Consider the following 13,585-nt stretch of genomic DNA (forward strand, 5'->3'; position numbering starts at 1 on the left):
ATCAAGAAGATGTGGTATATATACACAATGGAATACTATGCAGCCATCAAAAGAAACGAAATCTTGCCATTTGCGACAACATGGATGGAACTAGAGTGTATCATGCTTAGCGAAATAAGTCAAGCGGAGAAAGACAACTATCATATGATCTCCCTGATATGAGGGAGTGGTGATACAACATGGGGGCTTAAGTGGGTAGGAGAAGAATCCATGAAACAAGATGGGATAGGGAGGGAGACAAACCATAAGTGACTCTTAATCTCACAAAACAAACTGTGGGTTGCTGGGGGGAGGGGGGTTGGGAGAAGGGGGGTAGGGTTATGGACATTGGGGAGGGTATGTGCTTTTGGGTAAATTGGAAGGGGAGATGAACCATGAGAGACTATGGACTCTGAAAAACAATCTGAGGGGTTTGAAGTGGCGGGGGGGTGGGAGGTTGGGGTACCAGGTGGTGGGTATTATAGAGGGCACAGCTTGCATGGAGCACTGGGTGTGGTGAAAAAATAATGAATACTGTTTTTCTGAAAATAAATAAATTGGGTAAATTTGAAAAAAAATAATAATAATAAAGAACAAGTGTTGGCAAGGATGTGGAGAAAAAGGAACCCTAAAAAAAAAAAAAAAAAAAAAAAAGAAATTGCTTAGTATTGTCCACATTTTCTAAACGGAATACTACCTGTTACTCTAGGTTTTGTCTTAAACTATAGCAAATATACTCCAAAAAGTGATACACAGAATAGCTTAAAATTGGCTTTTCTGTTTATAAAGAACACATAAAATGAGGACATGAATGAGGATGATTTTACATGTTATATGGAAAACCATATAACCATTTAGGAATAGGAATTCTTAAAATTGTAAAACAAGGCTGGTCTTCTAAACCCTGACTATCTGAAAAATATGACATAGTTGATATAATTAATGATATATATAAATAAATAAATAAATAAATATATAAATACACACACACACACACACACACACACACTAGCATGAGACTCATAAGTCTTTCTATAATTACCAACCTGTTTTACATTAGTGAAACCCCAAGGGGGGTGGAATTTACACTTTCAGAAGAAAAGAGAAGAAAAAATCTACTATTCATGGTTAGCTTAAATGATGACTTCACTAAAATTTTATCTGCTTCTACAAAATTAAAGTATTTATGAATGATTCATCACAGCATGAATTATGCGGGGCACCTGGGTGGTTCAGGGGGTTAAGCCTCTGCCTTCAGCTCAGGTCATGATCTCAGGGTCCTGGGATGGAGCCCCACATCGGGCTCTTCGCTCAGCAGGGAGGCTGCTTACCACCCCACATCCTCCGCCTGCCTCTCTGCCTACTTGTGATCTCTCTCTCCCTGTCAAATAAATAAATAAAATCTTTAAAAAAAAAACATGAATTATGAAGAAGTTTGACATGACCTATCCTGCATTACTGGCAAAAACCCCATGCCCTATCTGAGGCCTGTAAAATGAAGCTCTATTTTCTGTTTGAAATGTCAACCAGGGGATACTACAAATGTACACTCATTTCTCTCTCATCCATTTTTTAATTCTAATTTCTCTGTACAGTTTACCTATTACTGGGTATAACAATAACCAATTTGCTATTGTACTGCTACCTGGTTTTCTAAAAGAGAGTCCTTTCTTCTTAGTAAAAGATAGCATGTGAGCTTTCTAATTGATATTCAGTCCTTACATGCCAATAGTATGCTTAACAAATGTATATAAAATCTTAATGATATACTTTCATACACAATATTTTTCCAAGTTTTTATGTAAATTCCAGCTAGTTAATATACAGTGCGATATCGATTTCATGTGTAGAATTTAGCGATTCATTCACTTACATACAATACCTGGTGCACATCACAAGTGCTCCTCTTAATACCCATCACCTATTCAGAACTTCCCTCCCACCCCGCTCCCCTCTGGTACCACGGGCTTGATCTCTATAGTTGAGAGAATGTTTCTTGGTTTGCTTGTCTTTCCCTACCACCTGCCCATGTTCATTTGTTTTGTTTCTTAAATTTCACATATGAGTGAAATCATATGGCATTTGCCTTTCTCTGACTGACTTATTTTGCTTAGTATAATACTCTCCAGCTCCATCCATGTCCTTGCAAATGGCAAGAATTCATTCTTTTTGATGGGTGAGTAATAATCCATTATATATATATTCTATAATATATCTTTGTATATATAAATATTAGATATTTATATATTATATGTGTATATATTCATATTTATGTATATGTATATATATATAATATAAATATTGTACATGTATACTCTTCTTCATTCATCAGTCAATGGACATTTGGGCTTTCTCCATAATTTGGCTGTTGTTGATAATGATGCTATAAACATTGAGATTCAAATGTCCCCTCAAATCAGTATTTTTATATCCTTTGGTAAATACTGGGTAGTACAGTTGCTGGAGAGTTGTATTAACTTTTTGAGGAACCTCCATGCCGTTTTCCAGCATGGCTGCACCGGTTTGCTTTCTCATCAATAGTGCAAGAGAATTCTGCTATCTCAGCATCCTTGCCAACATCTAATGTTTCCTGTGTTGTTAATTTTAGCCATCTGACTGATACAAAGTGGTACCTCATTTTTAGTTCTGATGTATGTTTCCCTGATGGTTAGTGATGTTGAGCATCTTTTCATGTGTCTTGTAACCATCTGTATGTCTTCTTTGGAAACATGTCTATTCATGTCTTCTGCCCATTTTAAATATAGATTATTTGGTTTTTGGGTGTTCAGTTTTGTAAGTTCTTTATATATTTTGGATAAAAACCCTTTGTCTGAATACACAATACTTCTAGCCAGAAGACAGGACTTACTATTTTTATTTCTCTTCATAGAAGCTCAGTAACATACTAGTAATTCAGAAGACTGTATTAAGCTTCAAATACCTGTGATTTTTAATTTTTTAATTATTTAAAATGCTTGAAGATATAAACTAATCTATCAATGTTTCACTTAAGCAGAAGTTATCTTAACTATTATAATTTATACACATGCCATCATATATTTGTTCTTTTTTCTGTAATATTATTGGTAATCAATGGACATCAGAAATGAACTGTCAGAGATCAGTTATAAAGCTTACCAGTGTAATAATACCAAGATTAAATAGGAACCATTAAAGGAAAATACAATTTAAAATAGCAAAGCTCATAAATACATAAATCAACAATGGATAGAATACTTCAGGAAAGATTAATACAAATAGTTGATGCCGAACTGGAACTTGAAGAAAGAATATTTGTGTGGATAAGCAATAAGAAATTGTCTAAGTTGTGAAAAACAAAAGTAAAAGATAAGTGAAAAATTAGCATTTTTCAGATGTTTATGGAAGAGTAACTAGAAAAGTCTTGCAAATTTGGATTAGGGTGTCATTATTTTCAAAAGCGTCTTCAAATAGCACAGTTTAGATTTAATACAGTTGCTAATGACCTGAGATCATAAAAGGAACACAATTACTACAGTAAAACAGCGTTTAGTTCATATACTTGTGAATTTGTTCAATTATGTTAATTACTAGTTCTGTGAACTTGGGCAAATTAATTTACTTCTGTGACTAGCAGAAGCACTGATACGTAGTTAATAAACAGTAAACATTAGTTCTCATTTTTCTTATCCACTTTCTTTGGCATAAAGTAAAAAATAAGAGGAAACAAAGTTGTACATGCACAAATGAGACGAAAGTCATAGTCTTATTTATAGATTAAACACAAATTACAGGTAACATTTGCATTTTGAACAATCTATATACCTTGAGTCTTTTTAAACAAATCCAGACAAACTATCAACCTTATTTCTAAAAATTTTTTATGAAAAATCATTTAGTGAGTTTCAATTGATAATAAAATGCTCACTGAAAATATTGTTGGAACTTTCCTTATATTCATTGCAACACTATTTAAAAAAGTGGAAATGTATATATTACACAAAGGCTCAGTGAAACTGTACTCTAGATTCATTATTAAATACCTTGTGTGACATTTATTTTCTTTATTGAATATCATAAAAATATTATAAGTCAAGAATGAAATTGAACTACATGGACACAATATTAACAAATCAAAAAAATTAAACTTATGAGAACTTAAATCTCACATGATCTCAACTAATTTATAATCAAATTATGTAAAATGCAAATTTCACTTCAGCCGTTTGATGCAAATATATATTTTTTAAAGTAAACGAAAATACTGTGCAATCAAATCTTATTATAATTTGATTACTATTGTTATTATTGAATAAGTGAATTATCAAAGGATGTTAACTTGAACCTCAATAGATTTGGATTTGAAAAAAATCACAAAGTTGCATTTTGCTAGTAAATCAGAGACAACAGAAAAACAAAGCTAAAACATTTAATGTCTTCAAATTGTTAGAAAAAAGTTTTTATTGTGTTTTTCTCAAAATACTGTTAAATAACATGGTTTGAAATTGGTGTAGAGATTGCAACATGAACCTGTATTTGTTTTTTTACCACTTACTAGTAATATCTGGATGATTTAAAAATTGATCACACAATGATGGCTTGTAATATTAATATTAAAGCTTGTAGTTTAATGAATGCTTAAAACAATCTGTGCTACTCATAAAAATCAAACTGAGTTTGAGCAAAGTAAATGGTATATATTAATTTTTTAAATGTTCATAATTGTTTTTGGGGGGATGCAAATTTGCAAGTGTTTTTTTTTTATTTAAGTATAATTGACACACAAAGTCACATTAGTTTTATATGTACAACATAATTATTCAATTTCTCTACATCTTATGTTATGCTCACACAAGTGTATCTACTGTCACTAAAGAAACACTATGATTACAGTATCATTGACTATATATTGACTATCCTTATACTGGGCTTTTTATTTCTGTGACTTATTCATTCCATAACAGGAATCCTGTATCTGTAACTAGAAGCCACTCTCCTTCACTCATTTTGTCCATGACCCCACCACCCTTCTTCCTTCTGATACCATGGGTTTGTTTTCTGTATTGATAGGTCTGATCCTGCTGTTTGTTTATTCATCGGTTTTTTAGATTTCACATATGAGTGAAATCATATGGTATTTGTCTTTCTCATTCTGACTTATTTCATTTGGAGTAATACCCTCCAGGTCTATCCATGTTGTCACAAATAGCAAGACTGCATCCTTTTTTATGGCCAAGTAATATTCCATTACATATGATTCTATCACATCTTTATCCATACATCTATTTAAAAGTGCCCATAATCTTTGAAGCCACATTATATGTCCTCATTTTCATTTTATATTTTACATAATAAAAATGGGTAAAGAAAATAAGTAACATAATCAACAAATAACTACTGAAAATTATAGGGAAGGAATTTGACAAGGCAATGCAAAGACACTGGAAGCACAGCCTACGTGTACCCATGTGACTTTCAGTCGACAGACTCTCTAAAGATCAAACTGATACCACGTGACCCAAGGACCCAAACACAGATCACACTCTTAGCATAAAGTATATATAGTATGGCCAAAGAGCTCCTCCAAAAATCACATTTGTTAGCATAAAGTATCTGGTGTGGCCCTATGGCCTTAGGTAAACAAAGATATTATTAATAGGCAAGAATCAAAGGCTTAAAGATTATCTCCAAGGAGCTGAGCAAAGACCAAATCTTTCCTTGGAATGAGCAGAATGGGGACAATTCAAACCTGCTGAATAATCCTCTGCTGCACAACAGAAAACAAAAATAGTGTGAACTGGTCTTCAGAAAGTCTAGGAGAGTCTAACAGTTAAAATTTAGAAACTAAAATATTTTCTTCATGATATTCCTTTTCTTTTTCTGGGAAATAAAATTATTTATAAATTAAACAGTTTGTTGAGTCAAACAATGGTAGTTTGACCTTGGTTGCTTCACTAATTGCTATGCAATATCTTGAGACTCATTAGCATTGTCTTACCTTTCCAGACCATCTGGTCTTTGATAGAAGTAGATACAAGTACAAACAAAATGATCTTTCCGTTTTTCTAGGTCACTCTGGCATGGTAATCTATTCTACTCTCATGTTTCTGCACATGCGTTAAATGCAAATAATCATGACAAAAATATTTTTATAATGAAACAACAAGTAAATTATTCACTGCTACAGTAGCATAAGAAGATGTGGGGAAAATTTTTATTTGACAGTGAAAATTCTTACAATTCTAATTCATCATCAATGTTATACTTCTTCAGCCAAATGTTTTGCTGAATAAAAATGTGAAAGGATAGAAATCAAGATAAAAAGTTCATCTTGACAAATTCTTGTTTTAAAAACCACAGATGACATATTTTCTTTCTCCAGTTTATATTTAAGGAAGGATAAACAGAAGTTAATCAAAAAATATACTGAACAATTACTTGGGAAATTTTAGAATTGTCAATTCATGTTCCTTATATGAGAAACAAGCTAAACGTCAAGAAGTTTTAGAGGATGGTGTTATTATGATGAATTCGAGGTTTGTTCATCATACTTGAGTGTCCTGAAAATTTTATCAAGGGAGAGCATGTTTTTCAGTTTCATGCAGATGCCAATATATACAAATTACAATACACTGTCATTAGCATCAGTGGAGTCCATCTGTCATGACGACCATCGTTTTCATGGCCACTTTGTACAAAAACAAACAAACAAACAAACAAAAAACTTGTCTAGCTAAGGTGAAAGTCTGGTTTGTAGTCATAAAACCAGTCATTCTGTCCACTTGATTATTTAGAATCATCAGTAACAGCTACTTATTTCTGAGCATTCATGTGAGACACAAGGATACATATACCCTCAATCCACTGGTAACTTCACACATATTTCCCTCAAGATTGTGCATTCCGTTTCTTTCAAACTTGTTCATTCCAAGTTCTAGACAACTACACAAGATCTTTTCCACTACTCAGTGGAAAGATCCATATCCACCAAATATCCACCAAACACCCGTATCTCCTCCTTCTTTCCCATATATGCAACTTGGCTATTTAAGTACTTACTTTTAGCTCTGTTACTAGGAAGAATTTTCTTCATAACCGTCCTTCAGAGCCATCTGAAAGTGATAATATATCAAATATAATCTACCAGTAGTCTATTTTCATCCATCTGGGAAATTGACTCAAATATTTTTCTTTTAGTTGTTCATTGAGAAGCCTCTTTACCACTGGTATGACCTGAAGAAGAGGGTCTGGTCTACAAAAGGAGAGCTAGGAGCCTGCATCATCAGATCATGTGATTTACTTGTTTCTTCTAGACGTGCTTAAACCTGATCTTGGATCTACGTCTGTAAAGACTGTATTAATCAGTTTTGCTTAATAAAAAATTACTCCCAGAATTTAGTGATTTAAATGAGCAATCACTTATTTTTACTTATGAATCTATGAGTATTTGAAGATCAGATGATTTACATGGGGTTTAACTTTGAGTTTGATCTACAAATTGGGTCTAATGTGCCTTGGACCAGTGAACCAGTGGTAGCAGGTTTTTCTGAGAGCAATGATAAACTAAGAGATCACACCTTTTGGCTGCATATTTTTGGCACTTCTCAACTGATAGATGGGCTCTATGTTTACTCTCCTTGAATTTTGGCTCTTCTGTGATTGCTCCGATTAGCAAACTATAGCAGAAGTGTCACTATGCTTGTTGGAGGCTTAGTCTTTAAAAAGACCACAGATTCCAACTTAGTCTCTTGGAGGTCTGAACACTTTGTAAAATATACCACTATATTACTTGAGAGACTAAATGAAAAAATTCTGAGATTACACAGAGAAAGAGGCCTATTTGAGGGCAACCTATCAACTATCTCTACAAAAACATCACTTATGTAAATGGAAGCTATTTATTTTCAAACCTGACCAGATGCTAGGTGAATGTCACCAGTGACCCCCGTAATGACACACTGAGCAAAAGAGTCTCTCAGCCAAGTTCAGCACAATTTCCTGAACCACGAAAATATGAGATATAATGAAATAGTACTTGCTTTCTTTAAGTTATGTCTAGAGGGTAAGGAATAGAGATAGATAGGTTTAGGGGTTCTGTTCTCCACAGGTCAGGTGCCAACTATGTTTATCCTAATTATACATTTGAAGACTGGAAAAATCATCACAGAGCCCACTGTGAATTGTACTTAGACCAGAGATTCAATTATAATCTAACTTCCATTATCTAACTTCTGTAAGCACCACTATAACTGGAGGACATTTTGAGTTTCTTGGTAGTAGAGCCAACTTAGCAACTATGTCTAAAATTCATCAAAATATTAGTATATTCTTCTTTCTCTGGTATACTATGAATTTACAAAATTGTCACAGAGCCCTTTTAAAAAGAATCAAAATGATTTCTGTTGTATATTTTTACAGTGGCATTATAGAGTCTTTAAACAAAGTATCTTTTTCAACTGGCAGACTAAGGGATTTTTAAGTGTCTTATATTCAGAAAGGGGGGGAGCAAAAAGTATCATCTCACTGTTCACTAGCTCTTATTGCTATTTTTGTGATTCTATACAGCTCAGCAACATTCTAGTGTCTGTCCCACTATGTAACTCCTAAAACAATTATGATCTGCCACAGATCCCCTTAGATGGGGCATCCTGTATTTCAGTCTCCCAATGGTGCACTTTATGCTGATTTTGCGCACCGCATGTCAATAATAAGTACTGCCACCTAGCTTCTGCTACTCTAGAATTCCACTGACCCCATTCATATTAAAGAGCCTTGCTCCATAGAAGCATTTTCTACCATTAAATGTAGTTTATAGAGGTCAGCCACCACTGAGCCACTAAGATGCCCATGTGGTCTCCATCAGGGCATTGGTAATTGACTAAGTGAAAGAAATGTCCTCGAGGACCTGCTGGGGAACACAATTAAGGGGTAGATATTTACATCTTGCAAATTAAATTAATTCTAACATCCTACTTCCTTAAGCTTTTAACCTTTCCTTAGTGCTGTAACAAAATGTCCTTTCATTGCCATTTCAAGCGCTGAAGACTATTATCCTGTCCGAGTTTTAATAAACCATCTCAGCCAACTTTTAAGACTGTTTCCAGTACCCCTGCCAGATCTGGGAATCCCCAGCAAGGAGTGAGTTCACCCATCAATAAATTATTTTCTACAACCTCATACTACATGTCTTTCTAGCCTAAGATATTTAAGACCTCATATACAGTTCAAGTCAGGTTATCCATGTTTACAAAATAGCTCTAATTTCTACCTCTTGTGAGAATTTTGGTAATTCATTTAATTAATCTGTGCCTCCTTTTGCCTATATGTAATAGCATAATTATAAAAAGTTTTTTAATAGTGATAGAAGCGAGAAAATTAAGAAAGTAAATGTGAAAAGTTCAGATCATTGTTTTCAAATAGGAAGTAACTGGGGCACCTTGGTGGCTCAGCTGGTTAAGCATCTGACTCTGGATTTTGGCTCAGGTCATGATCTCATGGGTCCTGGGATCAAGCCCTGCATTGGACCCCAGCCCAGTGAACAATCTGCTTGAGTTTCTCTCTCATTGCCCCTCCCCCAACTCATGCTGTCATTGTCTCTCTCTCTCTCTCTAAAATAAATAAATAAATTTAAAAAATAAAAGAGTCTCTCCCTCTCCCTTTGCTCATCCCCACATGTGCTTGCACTCATTCTCTTAAAAAAAAAAAAGGCAAATATCTGTTGTTTTTGGTTTTATTATGTCCACCAAAAAGATAAGTTGAAGTCTTAATCCCAATAACTAGGAATATGACTTTATTTGAAAATAGGGTCTTTGCAGATGTAATCAAGTTAAGATGATGTCATTATGTGTTATGCTGGGTCTTAATTCAATGACTAATGTCCTTGTTCAAAGAGGAAATTTGGACACAGAAATGCAGAGATACACATAGAAGAGAATGTTAAATGAAGACACAGAGAAGGTTATATGACACTGGATGAAAAATGATGCATCAACAAGCCAAGGCACACCAAAGATTGTTGGCAACCAATAGAAGCTAGGAAGAGCCACAGAAGGACCCCACACCCCTGCCAGATCTTCAGAGAGTATAGCACTCTCACCCCTTGATTCAGACTTCTGGCCTCCAAAACTGGGACAGAATATATTTCTGTTGTTTTAAGACAGCTGGTTTGTGTTACTTTGTCATGGCAGCCCTTAGGAAAACAATAGAACACCCACAACGATTAGTCATTAAATTTTTTAAAGACTATCTATTTATGTATTTATGTATATATTTATTTATTTGAGAGAAAGAGAGAGCAAGAGTGAGTACAAGTGGGGAAAGAGGAAGAAGGAGAAGCAGACTTTCTGTTGATCAGGGAGACCTAGCGTGGGGCTTGATCTCAGGACTCTGGGATCATGACCTGAGCCAAAGGCAACTGCTTAACCAACTGAGCCACCCATCCGTTCCTCATTCATTTCTTTTTCTTTTTTCTTTTAAAAATAATTTGCTTTCTTTTGCATGCCACAGGACAGATTTCTTTAAAACAGGGTACATCAAGAATAAAAATAACCCCCCCAACAATCTTTATTTTCACTAATATAAGAAATCCTTCTGGAAACATAAGCAAGTGACTAAAAATGCTTGAAACACTGAATCTACAAGCTAATACATGATCTGTTATGGCAGAATAACTGAGGATTTTCACCCAATGAAAGATTTTAATTTTCCAAATATAAAAGAGTCTACAAGGATCATACATGAACAAAAATCTCTTATTCCAGGTTTTATGGTAAAGATGGATAACACACTGGCAGCTGAAGAAAGCTGAACCTTTTACTAATAAATAGATCCAAATTAAGAATTTCTACAACATTTCTTTAGAAAACAGAGCCAGAATTCTTTTTTTTTTTTTTTTAACGATGATCCTGTGGAATGCCTTACCTCCATCTTTCTCTAGTATTAGAAACAGTAAAACAGACACAAGGATGTTGACTGACAGCTCAACAATGCCGGATGCAGGACGTTTACAGGTACACTTGTTTAAAAGTCCTACAGGTTTACTGACTAAGGCTAGACAACAATTCATATGATCCTATTTGGTGCATTTTCTACCATGGTCCAAGATCATTATATGGATACAGCCAAGGGCTGGGCCCCAACTTTCAGGAGAAAGACCACAAGGAAGAAAATCAGGGTGGCAATTTGGTCCCCCCAGTTGATTATTTGTGTCCTGGAACTGGAAAAACAAAAGGTGGCAAATACAGATTGCAACGAGTTAAAGGACTTGGAAAAGCTGGCGGAGAGTGGCACTGTATACAAGTAAGGTCACTGGGCTTGGGATGGCAAGGGTGCTACGCTGAAAGAGCATCTGTGGGACCAAGTACTTATAATGTCTTGTGGTATCATTCCCTCAGTGACTTTAGAATATCTGTATGCGATAATAAATAGATCAGTTATGTAATAAGGCAGTTTGTTGAATACACACTCATCCTGTGGAATGAACCACCAGATAGAGAAAGACAGACAGGATACCATACACATTCTTGAAAGTTTTCTTGTGATGTGTTTGATTTGTTTGTTTTCAAATCTATCCAGGCTAACTCTTTCTGGGCATTTCCTTGGAGAGAAGAGTGGTCCGCTGAGGCTGGTTTGCTTAACCTCTCCTTTATCAAGAGATGATAACTGGCTTTAAAGAAAAATAAAGCTGAAGGCTTTGATTTTTATTTTTTTCCCTTTTGGTTGCATCATTCTGAGTGTTCTCATATAAACAAACAAATGAAAAATCACAACCAACCAACCAACCAAACAAAAAAAACCAAAAAACAATAGTTTTTGATGTATCCAGTTGTTGTATCCTCAGGAAATTCCAGATGTTTCCAGGTAACTCTGTAGTTTACGGACTGTGGTTTTGTCCAACGAGCAAAGCTCAAAATCAAATGTCGTGTTTGTGATATGAAAGTGTCTAGTTTCTTCTATAAGGTTCACAACCTGTTGCAGAATGTGTCTCTCCCTCAGCATCATTAACCTTCTGTGAAGTTCCACCAGTATGTAAAGCTTTGTCACATTCACCATTCTTTATTTGCTTATCTGATTTGCTTTGCTTTATTGGACTTTTCACTTCAAGAACCTGGTTGTTGTTGCTTTTTAATAAAGGTGGTGGAGGTTTGTGATGGAGGGGTGAAGAACACTGTCGCTGCCGTCACTTAAGCTAACACTGCGGCTTCGGCTGCCTCCTCTATTTACAGGTCTCTCCATTTCAGAGCCATTGTCATTATCCTCTCCCTCGTGATTCCTCCTCATTGTCATCGGAATGCAGATCTTTCATTACAGACCTTAAAGGACCTTGTTGTCTGGTTGGGACAGCGTGAAGCTGGAGCTGGAGCTGGAGCAGGCAGGTCTGGGTTGTTCAGAATCAGATCTGGAGGACATGTTCTCCTCCATGTCGGAATCATTGGGATCCACAATATCGTCAAATGGTAGTAAAGTTGTTTCTTTTTCTCAGAGGTCTCACTTTCAATTTTGTCCTTTCCCATCTTGATGTGAGATTTATCTTTTATCTGTTTTTTGTCAGCAGAACACATGAGAATCAGTGGTGGCATGCTAGAAAACTCTTAAATAAAGCATCTGAGCTACTTTTTTTTCCTTTTTTTGGCTGAGAGTTCTTTGGAATCTGAAATGGGGGGCCTTTAATGGGAGCCTCCTTGTCTTGTTGTCCACTGGTGATGGTGAATAAGTTACTGTCTGGTTTTGGCTCTTTCGACATGGGTTTCAGTTCCTTGAAGGCCATCTTAGGAATGGTTTTTTCTTCTTTCAGTCATTTGTTTTCTTCGGGTTTCTTAGAGGATTCTTTGGAAGATTTGTTGTCATCCCTGAAGGGTTCTTTGAAGGCACTTTTATGTTCTCTGGAGTCTTTAGGAGGTTTTTCCTTGAGCTCCTCCATCAGTTTCTGAGGCTTTGAAAAACTGGTGGTGGTGGTGTGGATGCTCCTGTTGGGGTCCCCTTCTGCCTTCAGCGACTTTCTTCTAAACTACTCTGTGGGGTTGTTGAAAGTTAGCTTTTCACCACAGAGGTGATTCACTGGTGGCTAGACTTCAAGACGCAAGAATAAGTCATAATCAAAGCAGACTTCCTTAGGTTCTTCCTTGTTTTTAAAATAAACCTCAGTTAGCAAAATGAAACCAGCATACGCAGATTCTTCTACTTTGTAAGGTGGATCTTTGCACACTCTTTTTGGCCTAGGAAAGCTTTCATGCAAGCGGAAGACGACTTTCTCCACAAGGTGCTGTATGTCACTGTGCTCTGAGTGGCGCATGAACACCATCCAGTCATGGGTGAAGCCCGCCATGGTGAGTTTTTTCCTCATCTGGGCGGTGTCCCAGCTCTAGCTTCACCTGCATGGCACACAAGCTAGCCATGCTCGGGGGCCAGGAGATTTGCTGGGGTGTTGTGTTGCACCCCCCCTCTCCCGCCCCCCTGTAATTCATGAAGAGGATGCTATGAATGTGAGAGCGCCCAGGAGCGGAGGGCAGATGGGGGACATTCTCTTCCCTTTTCCCCCCATGTTCCTAAATTTTTTTAATACAGAAAACATATCTACATTTTTTATTCTATTTCTTTGTCTTTACTAAAGCATAATATATTGACATAA

At 35.9% G+C, this 13,585-nt stretch overlaps 1 pseudogene; it reads right to left on the bottom strand.

The window, feature by feature from the left end:
* Positions 1-11,793: 11,793 nt before the first annotated feature.
* LOC122918102 lies at positions 11,794-13,352 on the bottom strand (annotated as a pseudogene).
* Positions 13,353-13,585: the final 233 nt, after the last annotated feature.

This window comes from Neovison vison, chromosome 10 (genome assembly GCF_020171115.1).
Source record: "Neovison vison isolate M4711 chromosome 10, ASM_NN_V1, whole genome shotgun sequence".
Lineage (NCBI taxonomy): Eukaryota > Metazoa > Chordata > Mammalia > Carnivora > Mustelidae > Neogale > Neogale vison.